Source organism: Aplysia californica, unplaced genomic scaffold (genome assembly GCF_000002075.1).
Source record: "Aplysia californica isolate F4 #8 unplaced genomic scaffold, AplCal3.0 scaffold00094, whole genome shotgun sequence".
Classification (NCBI taxonomy): Eukaryota; Metazoa; Mollusca; class Gastropoda; order Aplysiida; family Aplysiidae; genus Aplysia; species Aplysia californica.
Genome location: NW_004797364.1, coordinates 618,137 through 628,811, shown reverse-complemented (window position 1 = coordinate 628,811; position 10,675 = coordinate 618,137). Strand labels below are relative to the sequence as shown.

Sequence of the window (10,675 nt, the reverse complement as noted above, 5' to 3'; positions counted from 1 at the left end):
TTATTATTATTACTATTATTATTATTATTATTATTATTATTATTATTATCAGAACCTCTGAACTATAAGCAAAAGAAACTCTAGACCCATGGACAAACTATCTCTTTATTCATTTGTGTTAGATCAGTCAAATTTTTACACTAATAGGCTGTTTTAGTAAGTGAACAGCCAACAACACCTGAATGTGTATATTCAGTTATACGTCCAGTCAAACCTGCCCTGACAATCACCTGCCTAAGACAATCACCTGTACAAAATCACTTCCAACTTTTGCCTTTCCCCATACCACATTATAACGACATCGTCCTAGATGACCACCTATATAAGTTGGCCCTTTTTCTTGGGAGGACGGCTTGGAAAATTTTGAGTGTATTTTTAAAAATGATGAAATAATATTGGTTTAACGCCCTTATTAACACTATCAGGTTATTTAAGAGGCATGTCCTTCGAATGTAACGTCTATCTCCAAAAGGACAGAACCAAACTGGAATTTCGTGTAAAGTGCCTTTCCCAAGAACACAACGTCCAACCGAGGTGAGGCTCGAACCCCGGTAGCTGGTAGCCTATCCATTAGGCCTTCGAATCGAGCGTATTATTTATTGCACCAATGTTTGTGTGCAATGTATAACTACATCTGGTTCGTGTAATTTCGAATCAAAACGAAGTATGTAATTCGATCTGCGGCAACAAGTCGAAAAAAGCCAAGTCAAATCCCCTCAAGCCCAAATGATCTTGGCACACGTACTGCACACTACACTACAACAACATAAACGAAATATGTCCAATAACTTGGCTACGAAATTACACTCCTCAAAACTCGTGAAATAATTTAATTTCATTTTCCCGGCTGTTTTTTAATACAGCTGTTTTGACGCCCCGGTCCATTGACACAATTTAGATCATTTAGAGGGCGGGCTTCTGACCCTATCTGTCATGACAAGCTCGGGCTAAGAGGGATACAACATCCCAGCAGAAACACAGAAGTACTCAATAAAAACTCTCCCCACTTGGAAATCGAACGCGGGCCCCCTACGTGCAACACCGAAACGCCTAATTACTTACTACATCACAAAGCAGATCCCTTGCTATGCCAACTACACGACTGTTGTGACTTTTATGAATATTCCGCTTTTCCGCAGTAGTATTTGAGCGTTCAGCCAAAACTAATACTAAGGAGTCCAGGGAATAAACGTACAGGGCCAAAAAATGCAAACCGAGAGGATACAACGATCTGGAGGAGTTCACGGGAAAAACGGGAACAGTCCCAAACCGAAAATCTTGGGGGTATCAATTTTAAACGCTTGATGACTCATAACTGTGTCTCTATTCAAGTGTTGGTTGATTATTGTTGCTAGATTTCCTATTCAAGAAACACAAGAATAAACCACTAGTAAAAAAAATATGAAGTTAGGAGTCCACAAGCTTTTAAAATTGACACCCTCACAATATCCAGTTTGTGACTATGCCCGCTTTACTCGTGGACTCCTCTCATGGAAGACTTGTAGACTCATAACGTCAAGACTACTCGACTGTTAGATCTTAATATCTAATTTCATTTTCAATTAAAAATAATGAGAAAAACCTGTCAAACAGCGTGAAGTTATGAGTCTATAACTTTAGTGAAATTTTGTAACTTCTCGTTTGCCATTTTGTGGGTTTTTCGACGGGGGAGTGGGGGGGGGGTCTGGACTCGTTAAGTGTGTTATGTCCCCTTTTCTACAAAAAGTAGGACAGAAGAAAGACGGCAATACATATTGCAGTATTCACGAAAGTCAGACTTTTTCTTACACTCACTGAAACCGACATTTTCTGATACAAGCTGGCACGGTACGTGCCATCATTGCAAGACTTAGACTGTAGACGGAGGCCAGCTTTGGATTTAAAAAGCGAAAAGGCCCATTGTCTGTTGTGACAGGTCACAGAAGCCATATACATGTATATATTTTTTAAATCAGAACCAGATACTATTGAATTATTTCAAGGAAGTATCAAAATACAGACAGACAGACGGAAAAAGTAAAAACAAAGCTGAAAAAGACAGAAGATGAAAAAGACAGAAAGAGGTTATAAAAACAAAGAAACCAAAGTTAAAAAAAAAAAGACAGACACCAGTCTCATCAAACACTAAAAAGTATCTCCAGTTACTACAGTGCTTATTGATCTGCCATCGCTTTGTGTTCCAGTATGTCCCCAATTCTCCCGAGTTTTAGCTAGCTACGAGCGTAGATGTTGAACTTGGCGCGAGCCAGAGACTGCCGTAATAGCAATCAGGGGCGTTAGGCTGCTGCGCTGCCCAAAGCACACTCCAATTTTGTGCCAATAAACGTGGAGATGTTTTGGGCTCTCATCGCTAGCAACTGAGGCCCAGGACGCCTTGGGGGTGTATGGTGTGTGTGTGTGTGTGTGTGTGTGTGTGTGTGTGTGTGTGTGTGTGTGTGTGTGTGTGTGCGTGCGTGCGTGTGTACGTGCGTGCGTGAGTGTGTGTGTGTGTGTGTGTGTGTGTATGTGTTTGTGTGTGTGTGTGTGTATATGTGTAGTGGGGGTGAAGAGTTGGGGGAGGGGGATTTGAGTGTCTGCTGGTCTCATGTGATTGGCTAACTAGTTGTCTGATTGAGCTTTATGGCACAGAACGTTTTTGTTTTATCAACTTGAGCATACTGTTATGTGCACACAAACGCCTGAACATACGCTAGCATATTATTATACACACAAATAATATGCATTCACACAAGCACACACACATTCACATACATAAACGCGTGCGCGCGCGCGGTCGCACTCACACCCACACTCACACAGACACACGAATAATATGGCCCCTCTAGTTCTGTCGGTTTTTCTCTCGGCTGTGTCTTCCTTTTACTCCTTTTTTTGTCTTTGTCTTTGTTGCTCCCTCTCTTTCCCTCTGTCATTCTCCCACCCCCCCTCTCTCTTTCTCTTTCATCCCCCCCCCCCACACACACACTCTCTCTCTCTTTCTCTCTCTCTTTCTCTCTCTCTCTCTTTCTCTCTCTCTCTCTTTCTCTCTCTCTATCTCTCACACACATGTACGCACATGTAGACACATGCGCGCGCACACACACACATACACACACACAAACACACACACAAACACACACATATACATACAAACAAACACATACATGGATCAGGAAAGAGAGCTAGGTATGAGACGACAGAGAGAGAGAGAGAGAGAGAGAGAGAGAGAGAGAGAGAGAGAGAGAGAGAGAGAGAGAGAGAGAGAGAGAGAGAGAGTGGGGGGGGGTGGAGGAGTGGAATTACAGAGAGACATGATATTAAGAGAGAAAGCTGGGTGGAGGGCGTAGTACAAAAAAGGGACATAAGACAAAATGCAGAACCTGACACTCACTGACAGAGAATACGGCAAGTCTACTTAAGGCCGCTCGACTACCAAACCAGAAATCACTCACCCGCAAACCGTCCGTCTTCAATCCGTGGAAAGTCCGCTTGTGCGTGTACACCAAAATTTCCAATTCGGTTGAAAAATCTAAAGTTTTATATTCGTCGTAACCAAGGCCTAAACATTAACAGTCTGCACGCACATAGCATGGTTTAAATGCATAATATTAACAATTTTGTACTTTAAAAACACATTTTTAAAACATTCATTTCTTATTTCCTGCCTTGCGTTCAATGACGTCATGACTATTTAAAGTTCGATTTATATAACGAAAATATAACACAGTGTCATCAGACTGTCAGAGGTACTCACACGTTGGTGAACACGCACTCACGCGGGCTACAAACCGACTGAATAGCCTCTTCCCAACAACAAAAAATCAGATCTTTTCCCTCTTTGGTGGACATGCGGTCTTATAGTCGACACAGGCAGAATGAAGAGTAAGTACAAAGCTGATGATTTCATTAGCCTCCCCAACTTCCCTCACCTTCCAGCTCTCTGTATGTTTGTTTTTTTCCTTTCATTTTTTTTGTTGTGTCTATTAATGTTTTCGGCTCAGACTGACGCAATTTTGACAATTTAAGATGCGAACTAATTCGACCCACCGAGTCAGGGCCAATACAGGCTTAGAGGGAAAACAACATCACAGTGGGACAGACGAAAATATTGACAAAAGTCCTACCCTCACGGGAATCAAACTCAACATCTGCCGGCGAACGGCAGTACGCTTTTTTTACCTCTATCCACAATGCTGTTTTCCCGACTAACAACTACTCCAAAACTCCAATTTCTTCAGTTATCCCCCCCTCCTCATACACACACCCTATCTCGCTTTTCTGACTCGCACCTCACCCGCAACTCCCCCACCCTCTCCCTCCTCCCCTCCCCTCTCCCCCCTCCCCTCCCCCACTTCTAACAACTGCTCTTTCCCTCCCCCAAACCATCTTGTCCCAATCCTACTTTCCTGTCCTTTCGATAAAGCAATAACAGTATGTTGAGTATTCTGGCGGAAATTGAAAATTTTGCCTGGAGAAAAAAATATAAAATCAAATTCTCTGACCTATTGAAAAGATTTGGCCAGGGTTTATGTTCTATCACATGTGCAATGTGGTTGTATTATTTGCTTAATTTTTTTTTCTTCTCTCATGGTGTATAGTGTCTTCTTCAAATTTAATTTACATGCTTTCGTTTTACAATCATTTTTACTAGTGTCGAATTATGTAATTAACAATTCCAAAATCTAACGAACATTTTTTAGCCTCTACGCTCCTTTTACTGTCAGTGTGCTAGGAACTAATGTGAAAATAACCAACTTGTGTCCCGCGGACTCGTTACCTATCCTGCGGTTGGAAGCGCGGTTAAACTTTTGCCAAACCAAAATGAGTGTTCTGTCACATCGTATGTTATTCGAAGACCTCAAGCAACAATGCCCCATCTGCCTCCCAACCTCCTTTTTATCTCATGCTGCTTTTCAATTCCTATCTGTACTTATTTTTCCTTTCCTTCAAACACAAAAACTTGATTTGAGACATATCTTAATTGTAGTTTGTTTTTTTTTGCTGATGTTATTGTCAATCACGTCAATTTTTATTAATTAGAAATATTGCATAACCACATTTGACTGCGGCACGATCTGTAACTTTGTTGTACATTGACATAGCAAAAGTCTAATGAGAGCTTTAAGAACGCCCCCTGACTCACCCACTAAAAATATTTTCACTTGTGCATTGGGCCGGAAACTTGAGGGTCACGGAGCTAGACGATCATGGGGGGTGAAATGAATACAAAATGTAAAATATTAATTAGTGCCATTGTATAATTGTGGCAAAAATGCACCATCCGGAAGCATCCTTGTGCAAGGCTCCTCGAGCGACATGGATACCTTCAGAATACAGAAGCACCTTAAAAGTAACCTAACAAACTGCTTATACTACCTATTGGCTCCAAATGTAGGGGGTCTGGGAAATGCTTCAACCCGAAGATCAAGTGGACTTTGCTCAAATCGCCATAGAAATTACTGATGTGGTCTCTTTTAGATCCCCCCCCCCCCCCCCCCGCTCCCCTCGACTAGTAGGTTATAATGTGAGAGGGAGTTATTGATCCCCATTCACAACACCAAGACAACAGGTACTTTTATTCCAGAAACGTTGAGAAAGTAATTCAGGCCGCTCTAGCACTCGACCCTCAAACTTTTTGTCTGAGAAATCGGTTGGTACCTTACAGAGTCACAGCGGTAGGCTGGCGTTTATCTTTGGAAAGAAAAACTGTTATGGCAGGGGAAAGGTCTTTTTAAACTGGCCGCTTCCACTGCATGATAAGTTGTGTCATTCCACCAAGTTTGTACTTATGAGCCAGCGTCGGTGGGTAATAAGCTCTTTGTCTTTCATGCGGAATTTCGCAAGTTTGAGTCTAAAATTATTTCATTGAGTACCTAGATCTGTTCCCTTTCTTGGTTGACCATTCTAGGTTCTACCATTGTAGCTCTAGAAGTGACACGATTATGTTTTCAGGGGTGCTGTAAAACGTTCACAATCATTTGACAATCGATATGCTCATTCCTTCATGTCAGTGGAGCAGAAAAGTTAAGACTGCTCCCAGTCCACGAAAGATTGTTCAATCTTCTAGTGACCTTTTCAAACGATTCTCATGTCACAGTCAGTGGTTTCGTGCCCTTGTTAAGGAGCTATGGATTATCTCCCTTCCCTCTTTCCTCTTCCCTCTTTTCCTTTCATGGCTGCCTTCTTTGAATTTCCTCCTTATGGTAGAGAGACCCGTGGGAGGAGGAGAGGAGAGGGTGGGGGTAAGATTTTCAAAGACTTGACAAATTGGGGCAATAATGGAACGCTGACTCCCACATCGTAGACGTGTATCGCCCACGCATCTGCTTGATATGAGACAGTCCCCTCTTCCACCCTTCTTTCACCCCTACCTCACCCCCCCCCCCCCCCCCGAAAAAAGCCCAACTAAATTAGATTGGAATATGAATAAATAAATAAATAAATAAATAGATACGTAAATAAATAAATTGATTAATTAATTAATTAATACAAAAAAACAACCAAACAACAGGGAATATTTTCAGAATTAAAATAAATCCTCTCTAATTTCCTGGGGGCTGAGAATCAGCTAGATGTTGAAGACGCTTATGTCTATTCAGGTATCACAAAAACTGCATTTGTCGTTTCCTGATTGTTTTTAACAGTGAGCGTCCCACGTGGGCTTCATCAAGCACTAGATCTACCTCATTTTATTTCTTTTCCTTCCTCGATATTCTTAGCAGTCTCCTAAGAAACCACATTTCTGTTGCTTCTATTTTATTTTCATTGTCTTTAGTGTTTGTCCAGCATTCACAGCCATGTAGAAGGGTTGACCATACATAGCATTTCAGAACTTTCATTTTGGTAGTCATTGAGATGTTTCTATTTTTCAGGATTGGGCTCATTTTATTGAAACTAGCCTTAGCCATTGTTATTCTCCGTTTTATTTCTGTGGAACATTTGGCATCAGATATTATCATATGTCCTAGATATTAAAACTATTGGACTTGTTTGATCTTTTCACCTTTGCTAATGAAATTACTAATAGGATTTTCTGCTTTTTTTATATTACCATTCAGCAATAATCCTTTACGTTCACTTATTGTTGCAACGGTATCTAGAAGCAATAGAAGGTCATTTTCTGAGTCTGCTATCAAAACTGTGTCATCGACATATCTGATGTTATTAATATTTTCTCCATTTACTTTGAGACCTGGACATTCTTCTATGTTTTTAAGGATTGTTTCACTGTACATGTTAAAGAGGTCTGATGACATAACACATCCTTGCATTCACTGTATTCTCAATTAATTCGTACTACAGCGTTTTTGTCCCAGTACAGATTCCATAATTGGAAAAGATCTAAAAATTATCAGGAATTGTACTGCTGTACGACTTAATGGAGAATACAGTGACTATAAGCAGATTAGAAGAGGAGCGAGGCAAGGATGTGTCACCAGACCTCCATTCATAATAACTGTAAATAGGAATCAATGAAACGGCATCACGGATTCAGCAACAACTAAGTTTATTCAAACTTCTTACAAAAGGACAACTCGGCGGATAAACGTGTGAAGTAAAGCTGGGTTTCACTGTATTTTACGTTTATTTTACACGTAGAGCTATCAGTCGTTTCTAAGTATCATTTTTGTCTTTTGTCTTTCGATGTTGCCTGTCATTTTGGCCTAGTTACATCAAAAGACGTTTCATATCATATTGGTCAAGTTACGCCAACAGACAAGCCGTAACTTTGGTCTTGGTACAACAAAAGACGCTGACTTCATATTGATCAATACATTACGTCAAAAGACGTAGCCCATCACCGATAAGGTTAAGCGATGCAAGTTTTCAAACCCTTCAATGGTTTCGTGATCAATGCTCAGGAAGAACTTTCTGAAGTTTTTGTTTGACTTTAAAAAAAATAAAAACCGTGGTCATCCCGTTGGTCTAGTTACGTCAAAAGAACTTAGCCGTTACATTTCGCTACCTCAGAATTACAAAGCTCTGTCTGACAATTTTGGCCGATTTAAGTTACTAAGAACAGGAGGTTAGAAATCAAATCTTCCCTATCAAAATCGTAAGATTATTGTAAGTCATTGTTAAGATATTCAAAGAAATGCATTCGAAAAAAACTTGAAATATTGTAAAACAAGGATTTTTAACGCCAAATTTCTCCAAGCTAGGTGGTGAGTAGATAGAACGTTGTAATTCTGAGGTAGCGATTCGTCTAGTTACGCCGAAAAAAAAAACCCAAGGCATGTCACATAGGTCTAGTTACGCCAAAAGACCTAGCCCGTCACCAACCAGAGATTAAGTGAGGTACGTCCTCAAACTTTTCACTGGTTTCGTCAATAATGCTGTGGGCAGACATTCTGGGCTATATCCGGCTACATCAAAAGAGACATATTAAGTTTCAAATCGTTTTTCTATATTTTTGTCCTATCAGAATTAAAAAAACGATTCTCCCGGGAAATCGGATGCGGTAACAAATACATCCATCTGTCCATTAAAATATTACTCTGGCAGAAGGTTCTAGAAAACGAGAAATCAATTACAAAGGAGTTTCAGTCTGTGAAATGTTCAGCGTTCATTACAAGTGACACTGACATCCTAGTATTTTAAAATCTGTCATCAGAGCTTAAAATAACATCTGTGAATTTTTTGCAACAAAGTACTATTGATTTTTGTATGAGAGTGAGTGAGTGATTACGAGAGAGAGAGAGAGAGAGAGAGAGAGAGAGAGAGAGAGAGAGAGAGAGAGAGAGAAATAGAGAGAGAAGGGGGAGGGGAGGTGGCGAGAAAAAAAGACCTAGGAGGACATCAAGAGGGGGAGAGAGAGCTAATGAATGAAAAGCAAAGAGAGAGGGGAAAGTAATGGTGGGAGAGAGAGAGAAAGGGAGAGAAGGAGAGAAAAAAAGAGAGTGAGAGGGAGGAAGGGAAGGGAGAGACAAAGAGGGGGTATGTCGGGGGGGGGGGGAGCCAGAAAGAGAGGTGGGGATGACAGAAAAGTAAATATAGTGTCAGAGACCGAGACAAGGGGAGAGACTTTGAGAGAGGGAGAAAGAGAGAGAGAGAACGAGATAGAGAGAGAGAGAGAGAGAGAGAGAGAGAGAGAGAGAGAGAGAGAGAGAGGGAGGGAGCGAGAGTCAGAAAGGTGGGGAGAAAGAGTCGATGAAAAAAAGGAGGGAGAGGGACAATAGAAGAGAGGGCGGACAGAGCGTTAGGAAAGAAGATAGGGGTCAGAGAGAGGGAAATGGGGAGGAGGGAGTCAGAGAGAGATATATATAGAGAGAGAAAAATAGAGAAAGAGAGAAAGGACAGACATACAGACAGAATCAAACCACCTGCACAGAAATAGTAACAACATAATATTATATTAGAGATAGAGGGGGGGAGCGAGAGTAAGAGAAAGGGGGGGGGGGAGTCAATGAAAAAAAGGAGGAAGAGGGGCAGTAGAAGAGAGGGCGGACAGAGGGTTAGAAAAGAAGATAGGGGTCAGAGAGAGAGAGAGAGAGAGAGAGAGAGAGAGAGAGAGAGAGAGAGAGAGAGAGAGAGAGAGAGAGAGAGAGAGAGAGAGAGAGAGAGAGAGAGAGAGAGAAAGAGAGAGAGAGAGAGGGGGGGGGAGAAATAGAGAAAGAATGAGAGAAAATAGAGAAAGAAAGAAAGAAAGAAACAGACAGACAGACAGACAGACAGACAGACAGACAGACAGACAGACAGACAGACAGACAGACAGACAGACAGACAGACAGAATCAAACCACATGCACAGAAATAGTAACAACATATTATCTCTCTGTCACATCGGTGTCCCCAGTGACATCACAACGTCCGGCGCCCTCTACTACGAGTATGCCAGCTATTCTGATGGTCATCTGTCTGAGTCTTCACAGCCATACGACATGGGCTGCCGACGGGAAACAGGTACGAGAATTAATACTTACTTTTACTTTTTACTTTTTCATCCTCTGTTGCCGTTAAGCGTCGAGAGGAGATGCAGTTTTCTATGCTAGGCTATGCATATGTGTAATGCTCGGCTCAGCTTTCTTTGCGACTTTCTTCCTTTGTATTTAGCTTTCTTGTGGGTTGCCAGTGGATGACAAAGGCTAGCAAAGCAGTAGGCAACGGGAAACCAATGCTGTATTCTCCCAAAACACTTAAGTTCTCACTGGAAAAATTGACGACAAGCGAGGCAAAGGTAGACCCAGAGCAACCTACTTGGAGAGCCCAAACAAATAAAAAATTAGGAAAATAAAACTTTTTTGAGAGTATCCAAGCAAAGAAGTAAATGGAGAACCATGATTGCCGATACCTGTCGCAGGTCTGACTTTGATACTGATAATTTATAATATTTCAAGTAAACTACTGGACAAAGAGACCTTCCCTCAGAATATAGAAACCTGTTTAGCAAGTCTGTCTAACTCGGATAAACACAAGAGGCGTTTCAAGAAGTAATACCTACTTTAGTACTGTCTTTCTGATTATTTTCCTATGAGACGAGGTCTCTAAGTCTTAGAAGCGCCTTTGGGAAAAAAAACCCGTTGAACCCAGACCATGAGCATTAAAGCTGAACCCCTTTGAAATGATTAAGGTACCTTCAAGGAGCAATAATATTATTTTCTCTCTCTGTGTCCTTCCTTTATTTCCTATCCCATAAGATACATCAGCACCTTTTCTCTTTCCCCTGCTTTTATCAACTGTCATAATTTTTTTTTCAT

The 10,675-nt window shown here is 41.2% G+C and overlaps 1 long non-coding RNA gene across 1 annotated transcript in view; it reads left to right on the top strand.

The window, feature by feature from the left end:
- LOC101861028 overlaps window positions 1-10,209 on the top strand; it is a 54,196-nt gene extending 43,987 nt beyond the window's left edge. Inside the window, exon 3 of the long non-coding RNA XR_220296.3 lies at window positions 9,775-10,209. This is a non-coding gene — a long non-coding RNA (uncharacterized LOC101861028). The remainder of the gene's footprint in view (window positions 1-9,774) is intronic.
- The last annotated feature ends 466 nt before the right edge of the window (window positions 10,210-10,675 follow it).